Source organism: Takifugu rubripes, unplaced genomic scaffold, assembly GCF_901000725.2.
Source record: "Takifugu rubripes unplaced genomic scaffold, fTakRub1.2, whole genome shotgun sequence".
In the NCBI taxonomy this organism is placed as follows: domain Eukaryota; kingdom Metazoa; phylum Chordata; class Actinopteri; order Tetraodontiformes; family Tetraodontidae; genus Takifugu; species Takifugu rubripes.
In genome coordinates, this window is record NW_021821622.1 from 1 (window position 1) to 14,240 (window position 14,240).

The 14,240-nt window shown below is 56.3% G+C and overlaps 1 pseudogene; it reads right to left on the reverse strand.

The window, feature by feature from the left end:
- Window positions 1-868: 868 nt before the first annotated feature.
- LOC115248247 (protein jagged-2-like) lies at window positions 869-13,597 on the reverse strand (annotated as a pseudogene).
- Window positions 13,598-14,240: the final 643 nt, after the last annotated feature.

Sequence of the window (14,240 nt, forward strand, 5' to 3'; positions counted from 1 at the left end):
TCACACTCATCAAAAGTTTTCAACATTTCATTCAAATACCAAGTTAAAGCAGCTCCGATGCCCCCCCCCCCCTCCCCACATTCCCTGAAGCCGACCAGGAGAATTCCGAGTGGTCAGTTTCAGAGGCGGCTCCGCCAGATATACCCCCCCCTCCATCAGCCCCCCCCATCAACCCCCCCCGCCCCCCCGCCACGCTGTCGTCCTCACTATAAACCGCCCAAAACATTAATACCCTCCCAGGAGGTAAGCGGCACCTGTTGGGCTGCTGAAACCAAAGACCGCCGCCCCCTTCCCAAAGACCGCCCGCCCCTTCCCAAAGACCGCCGCCCCCTCCCAAAGAGTCCCAAATACCCCCCCAAATACCCCCCAAATACCCCCCAGCAGGTACTGACCCAAACTCAGGACCACACTCTGGCACTTTGGCTAATTTTTTTAATCAATAAAAGTTTCAAAGGAAAAGTTGTTGTTTGGGGGTTGAAGCCACGCCCCCAGCCCAGCCCTAGTCACCGACCCCCAGGCCCCGCCCCCAGCCCCCATCCAGGCATCAGAATCCTCCGTGTGCATATTTAGAAGAACTAAAGTGTTTCCTGGATGCACTTGAAGAGGGCGCCGCCTCACCGTAGCGTAACATTCTGGCCACGCCCAGTCTGGAGCCAAACATGCCGGCGGTATATTTGGCGCCCGTGGCGAGCAGTTGCCAGGCTGGGGCTATTTTTAGCTCCACCCAAGTCACCTGGCTCGAGGGGCAGATGAGACGAGCGTCTCCGTCTCCCTCACACGCGCGCGGCTGATGGAACCGCGTCAGGATAAACAAATCAACAACAGGATTCCCCGAGAACGCCGGCGGCGGCGCCGCGGGGGGGCGTACCTATCTGGCAGGTCTTGCCGGCCCACTGAGGGGGGCAGATGCAATCGAAGCCGTTGACCATGTCGATGGCAGGGGTGCCGCCCTGGAGGCAGGGGCCGGACGCACATTCGTCGGTGTCTGGAAAACAAACGGGGGTGTCAACGACATCATCGCGTCTGGAGGCGGGGCCAAAAGAACGCCGCCGCTCTCACCTTTGGCGCAGGTGGGCCCCGGACCAGCCACGGCGGGCAGTGGCACTCAAAGCCGGAGTGGGACTTCGTGACACGTCCCCCCGTTTGGCGCAGGGATTGGACGCGCAGGCGTGTTCGGGCTGAACGGAGGAGACAGGATCCAGGGCCTGAAAGGTTTCTGGTTGGGAACGTTGGGAACGTTGGGAAGGTTACCGATTCTGGCAGGTTCTTGCCGGAGTAGCCGTCCGGACAGGCGCAGTTGTACTCGTCCGGCTCCGTGGTTCATGCACGTCCCTCCGTTCCTGCAGGGCCGGTTGGTTCCGCAGTAGTAGTTGAGATCTGCCGAGGACAAAAGATCCGATTTGTTCGGAACGTTCGGATTCCTGAAACTTCCAGAGGACTTCCTGATGTAACGTTCGCTGACCGTGGGAACTCTGCCCGCCCAGCTCACTAATCACACTCTACTGTCCAAAATACAACCAGACACAATAACGTGTTGCTACAGTCTGATTGCGGGTTACGAGCGCACCAAAGTCCACGTGCACGCCGGGTCCCCGCAAAAGGCAGGAAAACCTACGCACACACACACACCGCGCCACATTGTCCTGACCTTTGTCGCAGAGCAGTCCTCCCCAGTTCTTCTCGCAGATGCACTCCCACGGCACGCCGCAGGTTCCCGTGCACGCCACCCGGGTACGGCAAGCACTCGTCGCAGAGGGCGCCCTGCCAGCCGTAGTTACAGCTGAGACACAGGTGGGAACGTTTCACAGTTAGTCTGGTTTCCTCACATCGTGGGGACCGTGTCCCCGTCCCCGTCCGCACGCTCGTTCCCAGAGTTGCGCAACAGAAGCCGCGGAGGAACAGTAAATTTCCCTCATTTCACAAGCGAGGGTGTGTGTTCGCGTTCCCGCTGGAGGGAATTTCCAGCCCGCTCACACACACCAGAGACGTGAAGTTAACGTAACTTTCACACACTGAGGAATGTTTGAAGAGCCGACCAGATGATTCCGGACATGTTGGGGAGAATCGCTCCATCCGTGCGCCTGTTACTAATTTTAGGACATTCCTGAGGGTGTGTGTGTGTGTGTGTGTGTGTGTGGTGGATAGCATTGTTCAGCGAACAGAATCGGACCGTTTCACCAGGCCGGTGTGTTCCTCTGAGTGTGTGTCGCCTGTTCGCTGGAGGTCAGACGTGAAGCGGAGCGGCGGGATCGAAGGCTGCAGGGTCTCGGGGGGTGGGGGGGGGAGGGGTTAGCTAATCTGTTGGTTTATGGCAGCACTCTGTTATTCCAAGGCCAGCACTAACCTTCTCCACCTGTTCTGTCATTTCTCCTGTCGGGGCTATTTTAGGCTTTGACCCCGCCCCCCCCCCGCCCCCCCCGCCGCTGCCACGCCTCACAAACACTACAAAATGGATGCCAGGCAAACACTTAACAGTGATATACGGCTGGGGGCCGCGGCACCATGAAATCCAGCCCTCTTCTCATCCAGGTGGGAACGTCGACATTTTTAACACAAAATAACATAAATCTGGGATTTTAATGTGACAAAACCGGAGCTAAAGCGCCTGGCGGCCCCCTGGTGGCCGGAGGCGCTATCTCACAGGTTAGACAACAAAGGCAGGTGAGAACAAAGGAACCATCAGAAGGGAAAAGAAGAAACTTTGTTGATGTCAGAGATCCAGATGTGTCTCCAGATGTTCATCTCAAACATCAGGCCAACGGAGATCCGTGACGCTGACTGACGTCTCATCTCAGCCCGTTAGCATGCTAACGCTGGCTAGGAGACGCTCCCCACGCGTCCTGCTAGCAGCTAAAGACCTACAGATAATGTAAACATGTGGGGAAATCTATATTTATTCATGTATAATTACATTTGAACTGCTGTTACGAGACTTCAGCCCTGTCCTGTGTGTGTGTGTGTGTGTGTGTGTGTGTACTGTTTACTACTGTCCGGCGCTGTGGTCGGCGCTGCTGCCGGCCCACTGCTGGCCGTTGCAGCGGTGGCGGCGTGGACAGCCTGTCTGGCTGCTGGGAGTGCGGGGGTGAATGGAGGTGGCGGTGCCCACAAGCCCTGTCGCCGGGCTGCTGCTGCCCCATCAATGGGGGGGGGGGGGGGGGGGGGGGGGGGTAGGGCACGGGCCGACCGGAGCCCAAAATATCCCAGCAGCCCACAACCTTCTCCACCACGGCCCCCTCAGGCAACCCACACCCAGAGGGCCCGAGCGTGTGTGTGTTGTGTGAATTATTTACAGACGAGCCTCGCACCTAAATCCAGCCGACGGACTTAGCCCGCCTGTTGCCTAGCTACATGTTTGGTGTGTCACACGTAGGTTGTGTGTGAGAAACAAACACTTTCTGGCTTCTCCTCGGCGCCGCTTTTGGGGATTTTCTTCTTCTTTTCTTCTTTTTTCTTCTCCCGTTTTTTTAACCCTTCGACCTCCGACTCAGCTCCAGGTTCCACGGATCCGTCTGGCGATCGGGGGGGGAGTCCCTTAACAACGGGGGTCCCTCCAGACCAGCCTGGTTCCTGTAGCTAAAGGTGGCGGCGCACAATGCTAAGGGGGCTACTGTTTTTTTTGGGGGGGGGGGAATTTTCTGAACTTCAGACCAGAAGAGCAAAACTGAAGCGGCTGAATGGATCTCTGTGTTCTGCCTGAGTGGATCCACCCTGCTGGCGAGGCGGGCGGCAGCCATAACAAGGATGAAGAGAGGAAGAGGAGATGGGGGGCAGCAGACGGGGGGGGGGTCCTGGGGTTGGAGGAGGAAACATAACAACGGGCCTCACTATCTGTGTTTGGAACAGAAGCAGAACAATGGCTGAGGGATGGGGGAGGCCCCTCCCACACGTGGGGGGAGGTGAACGCCACCGCCACCACGCCGTGGCCCCTCCCCCCGCACGCACACGCCGCCTCTCGCCAACCTTCCGACGGCGGGCTCACCTGCACTCCCCGGCGTGGCGCAGGTCCCGTGTTCCGGGCTGCATCCCTGCCTGCAGACGGCTGGGGAGGAAAAGAGCGTCCGTCAGATCCCGGCAGAATTCCTGCAGAATTCCTGCCGCTTCCGCCGTTTGTGTGCGCCAACAACGGAAACGCTGAAGGTGTCCAGCATTCCTGACATTCCGGCGAACTTCCGCGGCGTTCCCGTGAGGCCGGAGAGGCCTTTTCCTACCTGTCTGCAGCTCGTGCTCAGGTTGGTCCAGCCCTCCATGCACTCCCGGTCCCCCAGGTGGTCGCACACGTAGTGGCCGAAGTAGTCGTCCCGCGGGCGGCACACTTGTTGCACTTGGGGCCGTAGTATGCTCGTCACCAGCGCACCCTGATGGTGTACTCCAGCCTGGCGCGGGGCTCTGGGACGCCACCGTCTGCTTCTCCTCGCGGGGTTGATCATCCCTTTGTAGATGCTGCGCTGGATCAGCAGCTCTTCGCCTGGACGGGAGAAACCAACGTTAAAAAGGTCTTAAAGCAGCTCCAGTTGCCCCGTTCGTGCCTCTAAACCAGAGTGGAGCCATGGCTGAAGTTACCATGGCGACGTGACGGGAAGCTAAGTTCCTCTGGATCACATAGTCTGACTCTGCCAGAGGGATTTGGACCCACAACCTGGCGATAACCGAGGAATTCCTGTTCTTGGTGCTCATCAGAAGAAACCCCACTGAAGCTGCCAAGAATGTGGACGGAAAAATAGGAAATAAGAGAAAAGTGGAGCAGCGAATGTGCGAGGCCAGCGCGGGATATCCGCCCCGCGTCCTCCGGAGCCGCGCCGGAAATAATAAGAGACGTGAGCAGATGAGGAAGGGCAACATCGGAAAGACACCCTTAGCCTCATCTCAAAAATGCTAGCTATCGTTAGCATAAGCTTGTACCAGGAACGAAAGTCCAAAGCTGGGCACGATTCTAATGACGGGTCACGTTAGCTAGCTGCTAGCCAGATTAGCTTCAGCGACAGCCGTTTATTCGTGTTCTTCATGTGCTCCTCACATCTCTTCATCACTTGGCAGTTTGAAAAGCAACTAAATGTTGCCCGAGATTTTATCTGCAGAGCAACAAACGCGTCCACGGCGTCCCACATGGCCGAGGCTCCAACACGGCGCCGCGGCGCTCCGCGCCCACCACTCGCTCACTGCTGTTCGTCTCCAGCAATTAGATAAAAATATGGACCAATGGCGCTGCGGCGAGGTCGTTGTTGCCGGGGAGAGACGCAGCGAGCGGCTCCAAGAGGGGCGCCGCGGCTGCCCGCCACAGCCTGCTCCACGAGGCGCTCGTCGCCGCAGCGCGGCACCTTCTGACCTTTGACCTGCAGCTCGTTGCCTCTAACAGCGGCGACCTTTGAACTGAGGCCGCGGGTCACTTTGTTTACCTCCGCCGCTCATCCGAGGACGCAGAGACACAGACCTACGCACGCCGTTTGCTTTCTGGAAAACAGGGAGTGTTTCGTCAAATGAGGGAGAGTTGGCTAAAAAAAGCGCTCCGTATCCAGGTGGTTCTGCCAGATCCCTCCGAGCCATTAAACAGGCAGCTAATAGCCGAGCACATGATCCCAGCAGAGGAACAAACGGACGGTAAACAGGAATTTCATTAAATATTGACTTTGATGATTGTTTGAAGCAGCAACGTTTGCAGGAATCAGAGCGCCAGCAGCCCCGCCCTCTTCTCTGCCAGCGGCCCCGCCCCCTTCTCTACCAGCGGCCCCGCCCCCTTCTCTACCAGCGGCCCCGCCCTCTTCTCTGCCAGCAGCCCCGCCCTCTTCTCTGCCAGCAGCCCCGCCCTCTTCTCTGCCAGCGGCCCCGCCCCCTTCTCTACCAGCGGCCCCGCCCCCTTCTCTACCAGCGGCCCCGCCCTCTTCTCCGCCAGCAGCCCCGCCCTCTTCTCTGCCAGCGGCCCCGCCCCCTTTCCTGCCAGGAGGCGGCGGCTTCCCGAAGCGTAAACAGTCACAAAGCCGTGGTCTTCCTGGGGCCCCTGGAAGCGGGCTGCCTGGACCTGTTGGCACAAAGCTCAGCGCAGGAAGTGCGTTGACGCCTCCACCTGCAGACGCTGCCCTGATCCCTCTATCATTACAGCGTCGCCATGACGCCATCGCGTGCGTCGCTGCCAGACGGGGACGGAGCTGGGATGTCCTGAGTTAATCTGGAGCAGCACCAGAACCATCACTGGAGAAACTGGGACAAGGAACTCATCATCACACTCCCTCCCTCCCTCCCTCCCTCTCTCTCCCTCCCTCTCTCTCCTCTCCTTCCATCTCTCTCCCACGCCCTTTCACTCCCTCTCTCTCTCCGGGGGTTTTTTAATCTCCATGGCAACCGGCTGTGGTTCACATACAGGTGTGTCACTCGGTGATTCGAACTCGTTTTCGTGTCTCCGTGTGTGAAAGCTGCTGAGTCGGCGTCTGAAGTTGTTCCTGATTTGCTGAGTGTGAAACTGATCCGGGACCTGCGTCGGCAGGTAGACCCGGCAGTCCACCGTCCAGGCCCGACCCGGGCACGCCTGCCCGACCCGTGCACGCCTGCCCGACCCGTTCACGCCTGCTGCTCTCTCTAATTGGCCGCTCCTCTGCTGGAAGCTGCAGGTCGACGCCTGCGCTCCCGCATTTTCCACCAGAATTCCCGAAGGTGCCGGAGATCAAAGACATAAAAGACATTTGCGGTCAAGGTGGAACCGACTTGGACGTGTCCACCGTCCAGGCTGGGCCTCAGTTAGGGGACAATGTGTCCGCAGGGGCGCAGCAGCTGCTGAGATCAAAGCAAAGAGGACGGCAGCCTGTAATTAAGGGAGCAACGATGTCCCGGCTTAATATAGAGCCCAGAACGGTCCGGTGACCCTGGACGGACGAGGAAGGTTCGTAAAAAATAACCTGCAGGCCCACGTGGCAGCGCTGGAGCAAAAGGTTCAGAAGGAGATCGAAGCAGCTTCTGAGGAGTTTGATCAGCACTGGACAGGAAGTTCCTGTCTGCTGGCTTCCATCCAACTCTGCTAGCATTATTAGCTTAGCTAGCATTATTAGCTTAGCTTCTCTCACCCTGCACCTGAGGGACGCAACACCTTCACGCTGTCCGAGTGTGTGACCTCAGCGACACGCAGGAAACACCCGGTGTGTGTGTGTGTGTGTGTGTGTGTGTGTGAGGCAGTCTTACCATTGCTGTGGGTGCCGTTGTCTCGATCCCACGCCTCCACGATGACGGTGAACGCTCTCTGAAACAGACAGAGGTCAGAGGTCAGCGGGGGGGGCGTTGGATTTTCTCACCTCTAAACTGGTTTGTTTTTGTCAGCAGGAGGTTTTATTTTGAAAGTGGAGCGTCGCCGAAACACAAGTGCATCCTGGGAAATTCAGAGGGAATTCTCACTTTGTTGCCGCGGATTCGCTTCAGTCAAGGAACCAACAACAACTCCTTTATTTGACAGGTAGAAGGATCGTTTGCTGTAATCCACATTAATCCAGAGTCCTATTAACGACCCCGGGGGGGGGACCCGGGGGCCCCGGGGGGGGGGCACCGCTGCAGCCAGAGCAGATCACTTTGGTTTCCAGAGGAAAACCTCATTTTCCCACAGATCCGATCCACTTCCACGGGTCTCACCTCCAGTTCTGATTCATATCGCTGCACCTGCGGCTCGGTGACCTGGTTGGTTGGTTGGCATGGCAACGCCCGGCTAAATCGGACGCCATGAACTCGAACCCTGGATTGTTTCAGGTGCGGCAGCCACGAACCGGAGCGGCGCTCGCCGTCCGTCAGCGGCATGTGGTCGCCGGAGCAGCTGCGCGTTCCCATGACCCCGGTCTGACTCACAGCGACCGAAGGCTGCGGGGGGAGCGGAGGGGAACAGGGAAGCACAGGGAACGTCGGGAAACAATCAGGATTTGAAAGTGAAGCCGCCCAGATGTGCAGCTCCTCGTCTTCCTGCTGTTTCCACGTGTCCGAGGGCTCGGACGGATCTGGACCCGCGCCCAGAACGTCTCCAGCAGGTCCCGCGGATCTTCCAGGTCCCACCCTCGGACTCTGGACCTCAGCAGGTGAGGCGGCGCCGGATGTGACTTAGGAGCCTGCGAGCGAGCGGAGGCGGAGTCATGGTCAATCTGTCCCGTCTAATTAACTTTAAATGTCACGGACAGATGGGGCGGTCCCACGGTGTGTGTGTGTGTGTGGGTGTGAGAGAAAGAGTGTGTGTGTGTGTGGGTGTGAGAGAGTGTGTGTGTGTGTGTGGGTGTGAGAGAAAGAGTGTGTGTGTGTGTGGGGGGGGGGGAACTTGACACCACAAACCAATTTCCAGTCAGAGGATTTGAGTGTTCATTATTGGGGGGGTTTCACCTGTTCAATGAATAAATTAGCACGTTAGCACCACAGGGACAAGACTAGCAACACAGGACGACACCCTCATCATCCTCATCATCTTCATCATCTTCATCATCCTCATCATCTTCATCATCCTCATCATCCTCATCACCCTCATCATCCTCATCATCTTCATCAGGTCAGTTCAATGCTGATTCTGACCTCTGACCTTTGATCATGATCCTGGGGTTTGACAGGAAGTGGCTCCTAACCTGCTCTGGGGAGTGAAACGACACCCGTCTGTTGCCAGTTTCGGCTGTAAACGTCATCTGAGGATCTTCTGGCACAAAAACAAACACTTTTATTTGTTCGCCCAAAGCAGACGAAGGTTTTGTCAGCTGACACGAAGACTCAACGTCACCCGCAGGCGGTCAGAGCTGATGGTGACGTGGCCCAGAAGCAGGTTCTGAAGGGGTTCTGGAGACCCCACAGTGCTCAGCTGCGACCTGCGCTAGCAGCGTTAGCCTCCGCGGCACCGGGTTCGAAGCGTCTGCGGCGTGTTTTTAACCCCACGAGCATCGGGAGACGCGAGGTGGCGACACCGGTCCCCCGAACTCTCGGTGCGGCAGCGAAAACGTGCGGGATCGAGCATTCGCAGCAGCCGCAGAGCGGCGAGATCCCAATTAGCAACTTTAGCGGCGCTGCCATCAGAGGCAGGAATACAGCAACACCTGTCGTGTCACACCTGACATGAATAAAACATGCTGCTCCCAGCAGAGAGGAGCTGGATGGTTAATTTAGCACATTATTAACAGAACCAGCCCCCCCCACCCCCAGCCCCCCCCACTCCCAGCCCCCCCCATCCCCCCCCCCCCCCGAGGAGGCCTCGGAGCACCAGGACGCCTGGTTCAGACGGCAAAGCTAATCTAATCAGCTCTTATATCGAGCTGGGAGGAAGAAATGACCCAATTCTCGTTTTCCCACAACGAAATGTGTCAAATTTCTGTCGGGGCGGAACTCCGACAGCAACCGATACCGAGGGAGACGTCGCGAGGGGCCGACTCGGGTCGCCGGGTCGGGCCTGAACGGAACCAGAACCTTCCAAAGATCAGGAGGTATCGGTGTCTCTCAGAACTCCCTGATCCACCCCAGGCCGTCTCTTTACGCTCTCCACCTCCAACCGCGTCTACGACGCAAAGACGGAGCGAAGTGGAGCGGGCGGAGTTTAGCCCCGCCCACATTCCCACACAGCCAATCGGGAGGTGATATTCAACCTGCAACAGGACGCCCCTGTTACAGGCCACAGAGGACGAGCACGACCTCACGGGGGTCAAAGAACATGTAAAAAAGGATGAGTTCTAATCAGAGACAACTGGGCCGATCACATGACTGATCACATGACTGATCACGTGACCGGTCGTGTGGGCGGATCCTCAGACCTCCGGGATGAGTTTACATCAGCACCAATGAAGAAGAGGAAGATCCTTTCTCTGATTCAGACAAAAGGAACCAAAATGGAGGCGTGATCGCACCCTCTCGCGTGTTCACACACACACACACACGCACGCACACACACACACACACACACACACACACACACACACAAATGTCCAGCTGAGCCTCATTAATCTCATGAGCATCTACTAATGGGAAATAAAGAATAAAGTCATGTGACACTTTAACCACATCTATGTTCTTTTTAACACGCACACACACACGCACACACACACACACACTGTGAGCAGGCTTTTATTACTCTAAAATAAAGGTTGTGTAATGGTTCTCAGGAAGCGTTTGATGACACAAAGCTGCTTCTGTCAGACGTCTGAGGCGGCGTCGCCGATCGATCAGCCGGGCGATCACGTATTCACACGCCTGTGGAGGGTCAGCTGACGCAACCAGAGGCAGCGTGGGAAACTTTCTCAGAGGCTGGCACACACACACACACACACACACACTGATGAACTATCGCCAACAGCGGTTGCGGTTGAGTTAAAGAGCTAATAAGCTAAGGAGTTGGCTCTCCATAAACTGACGAGGTTACCGTGTGAGTGCAACACTTGCAACAAAAAGGGGGTGTGGCCTATGTGTTTAGCATCTCCTGATTGGCTGTTTTTGGTCTGATTGATCTCATTTAAATGGAAAACCAGCTGAAAGATTCTTCTCACAGAAGACGCCAATTCTGATTGGCCGTCAGGACGTCCCCCCCGCTTCCTCTGTCGACCGCCCCTCCTCACCCGCCTCACCCGGCCCTTTCATGGAAAAGATGTCAGCGAAGCCCCAAGCAGCCGGAGGGGTCATGACAGTGGACAATGTCTTTTTTTGAACTCATTCATGTCAGGACCAGTGGCCCAGATTCTGCAGGAGTCCACTCTAGCAGCACCGCAGGCTACAGGCCAGCGCCTCCCATTAGCACGCTCAGTTAGCCGCCATCGGCCCACACGCCAGCCTGTGGACGAGCCCACATGTTCGTCCAAAGATAAGGCTTCGCCGTGTGTTGCTCTCCGTCCTGAGGAACCAGCTGGAGCCCGTTTCTGTCCTCAGTTCAACCATATGAAGCCACTCTGCTGCTCTTTGCTGCCACTCGATTCAGAGGCGAATACTTAAGAGTCTGAGTCAGACAGACGCTGGTTTCTGATGCTGCTTGAGGAGGCAACGTTTTTCAGTCCACGTCAACAAGCCGCAGCCACACGGAGCTCAAGCCCTGATGTTTTCATGCCAAACTCAGCAGGAACGCGTGAAGCCGGGGAGAAGACCGGCCACCAAACCCGGATCATTCCTCTTCAGGTTGGATGTTCTAATGAGCCCAGGCTGTCTGAGGGAAGGCTGAACGTCAGGAGAGCCAAGGAAGGTGAAACGTGCCGCGGATTTTAGTCAAAACGCTCACAGATTTTCACAAGAACCAAAAAGTGAAGGAGAGGCCTCAGCAAACACACACACACACACACACACACACACCCTCAGTGGGTAGATAGTGGAAAATAGTGATCCCACACAGGCCGACTGAGACAATAATGGAGAGAGTGTGAACCTGAGAGGCGGCCTGGTAAAGGCATCCCCCCGTCCAGATTGAAAAGGAGGGGGAGGTCTTGACTGGTTTGAGTCGCCGGTGACACCGATACCCGCCGCCTGTGTCACACACAACTTAGTGGTAACCATATCCGCCCGCAGGGCCCCAAGTTACTACTTCCATCTTCCCGTCCGCTGACAGCTGACCGTGGGGAGTGATGAATGAGGAGGTCACGTCGCCACAAAGCACCCGATATGTCCGATATGTAAGTGACAAGAACACACAGGGAACGGACCCCAAACCACACAACGCCGACAACAGCAGCTCGGTGCCGGAAAACAAGGCTGCACCAAATATTTGCTGTGATAATGCTGGTAAAACCCTCCTCAAACGTTCACAAAACCTCATTTGAGATGTTTTTAATCCAAAGAGAATAATAACAGTTCCTTTATGAGAAGCAGTTTTCCTTCTGCAGTCATAAAGACTAAAGACTTTGCACATTTATCCACATTCAGCAGGCAAATACAGGCCTGGAGGAGCATCAGCTGCTCGGTAAGTCAGCAGCCCCCGAGGGCAGAGCGTCATTAAACCGGCACAGACATCTGCAATTAAGTTTTCATTTAAATGAAATGAAAATGTTGAAATCCAGAAGAGCTGGAATGTTTTCACGGAGAAAATCCGCAAAAACTCCGAACAATTTCACCTAAAACGTTCAGATGTGTATCTAATGTTACCAGGATCGGCACCGATCAAGGTTCCCGTTTCAGGAGTCGTGCGCGCGCGCGCACACACACACACATACACAGATGGAAAGAGAGAAAGAAAAGGAAGAGAGAGAGGGGGAGAGAGAAAAGGTCGCCACTCTTCCAACTAAACAGAAAGTGAACCAGCTCCGCGCGTAAAAGTCGTGCGTAAAGCGCACCCGCAGATGCGGTGCTCTGGGCGTCCCCCCGCCCCCCCCCCCCCCCCCCCTTCCAGATCTTCCTGAGACGCTAAAACCTCTGAAGGTTTGAGCAAAGTGAAAACTGGAGGATAAACATCAAGTGAGCCAGATTCCGCCCCGCTTGGACGATCCCTCCACCGCGAGCGCGTCTCCGTAACCTTAGATCTCCAGCGCGTCACGTCGTGTCCGTTAATCACAGAAATCTCGTGTTAAGTGCGTGACTGAGCTTCAGAATCCACTTACCGGCCACGCGAACTGGAATCGTATGAGGATCTTTCCGGCCTCGTTGCGGTTGCCTCCGCTTTTCTGGCCGCTCTTGAACTGAAAAGTATTCCCACCGATAACTTTAGTAGTTTCCGAGCCGTAGGTGCACGTCCCTCGGGTCACCACCTCCGTTTGGTATTCCTTTAAGCACACCTTGAAGTAGGTGTCGCACTCGTCCGCGCCGCAGGGGCCCTCGGCCGCGCTCCTCTCCGCGTCGCAGCAGTCCCCGCTCAGCAGCTGTCCTCCGGGGTTCTCTACCGAGACCAGCTGCAGCTCAAAGTATCCGGTGGACCGGGACACCTGGGGGGGGCAGAACAGAGTGAGCACGGCTGCGGGGGTGTCTTTCCTTTACGGGCATCATTCGGATTTAATCTCGTTCCGTTTACATTCGAGGTCGGATGATGCGCGTGCAGGTGACGCTGACATGACCAACCAGCGCTGCGTCACCGGCTAAAACCAAACATTTATGCACGAAAGCAACTTTACCAAAACCTCCGCGACTCCTTTTACGCCTTCATATTCAGGAGGCGCGCAGCTGAAAAGTTTTAAGAACGTTACAGTTTCGTCCCTCGGAAAGAAACTAAGAAGTTCCGAAAATACCGAGACGGAGATGTGGAACTGAGAATCAGCTGGAATCTGCCGTGAACCTGCAGAGGCGCGGGTCGCGAACCCTCTCCTCCACCTGAGACCCGAAGGGCCGAAGTTCTCACCTCAGCCTGCAGCGCCAGGAGGAGACACACCAGTGAGAAGCGCCGCGCTCTCTGCACAATATCCCACATGTCTGCGGCGGCCGGTGACCATCGGTGAAGAGCGCAAATATGGAAGTTTCTGTCGGTCCAAAGAGGATAAAGAAGAAGCGCGCAGAATGCCTCCCCCCGCGGGGGCGCGAGCCGTCCGCGGCGCCGCTGCTCGCCTGCGGTGGTGGAGGAACTGGTGCTGCTTCGCTCCGCGGACGCACAACAGGACGCGCTCGGATGCCGCTGCGCTCTGCCGCTCTGCCGCTCTGCCTCCGCCGCTCCGAGCTCTAAACAGCAGAGAAGAGGAGCAGCCGCGCGACTCCGCTGCCCGCAGCACGAGCCGCAGCAGACAGCGGCCCGGCCCAATCGCTGCTGGCGGGGGGCGTGGCGGCAGAGAGGGCGGAACCAATCAGAGGGGAGAGGGCGGGGCGGGGGCGGGGCGGACTGCTGATGGATTTATTCTTTATTCAGACAGTAGCTCCCATTTTACTTTAATCCCCTCACATAAAAAAAGAACTCCAAACACACCGAAGCGGAACTATGTGTCAGGTGGGTGTTGTTCACCTTTGCTACAGAATACCTCCCACCTAACTCATAGTTCCGCTCACAGGAGCGACAAATATGACGGTCACAGCAGGCTAACGGTGTTTTTACTTGTTGGCTTCCATGTGAAACACCTGAGCTCCTCACTGATCTACAGACAGGAAACACGGCTGTTAGCGCCCTCTGCAGGCCGCTCTGCAGCCCCCGGGGCACCAACCAGAGGACCAGGATACTTAGTTACAACCACACTTTGGGACTTTGTTTCATTCAGAGGAAATATATATAATATATATATAGCTGCATAGTCGCAGCTGCACTTAAAGAGATAAACAGATTGGCATTATGATTTGTTACTCCCTTCAAAAATGAGTCGTGGCAAATTTTATTTAGCTGTAACAGATGTTAGTTTTGAGAGACGTTAGCTGATGTTAGCTAGCTACAACAC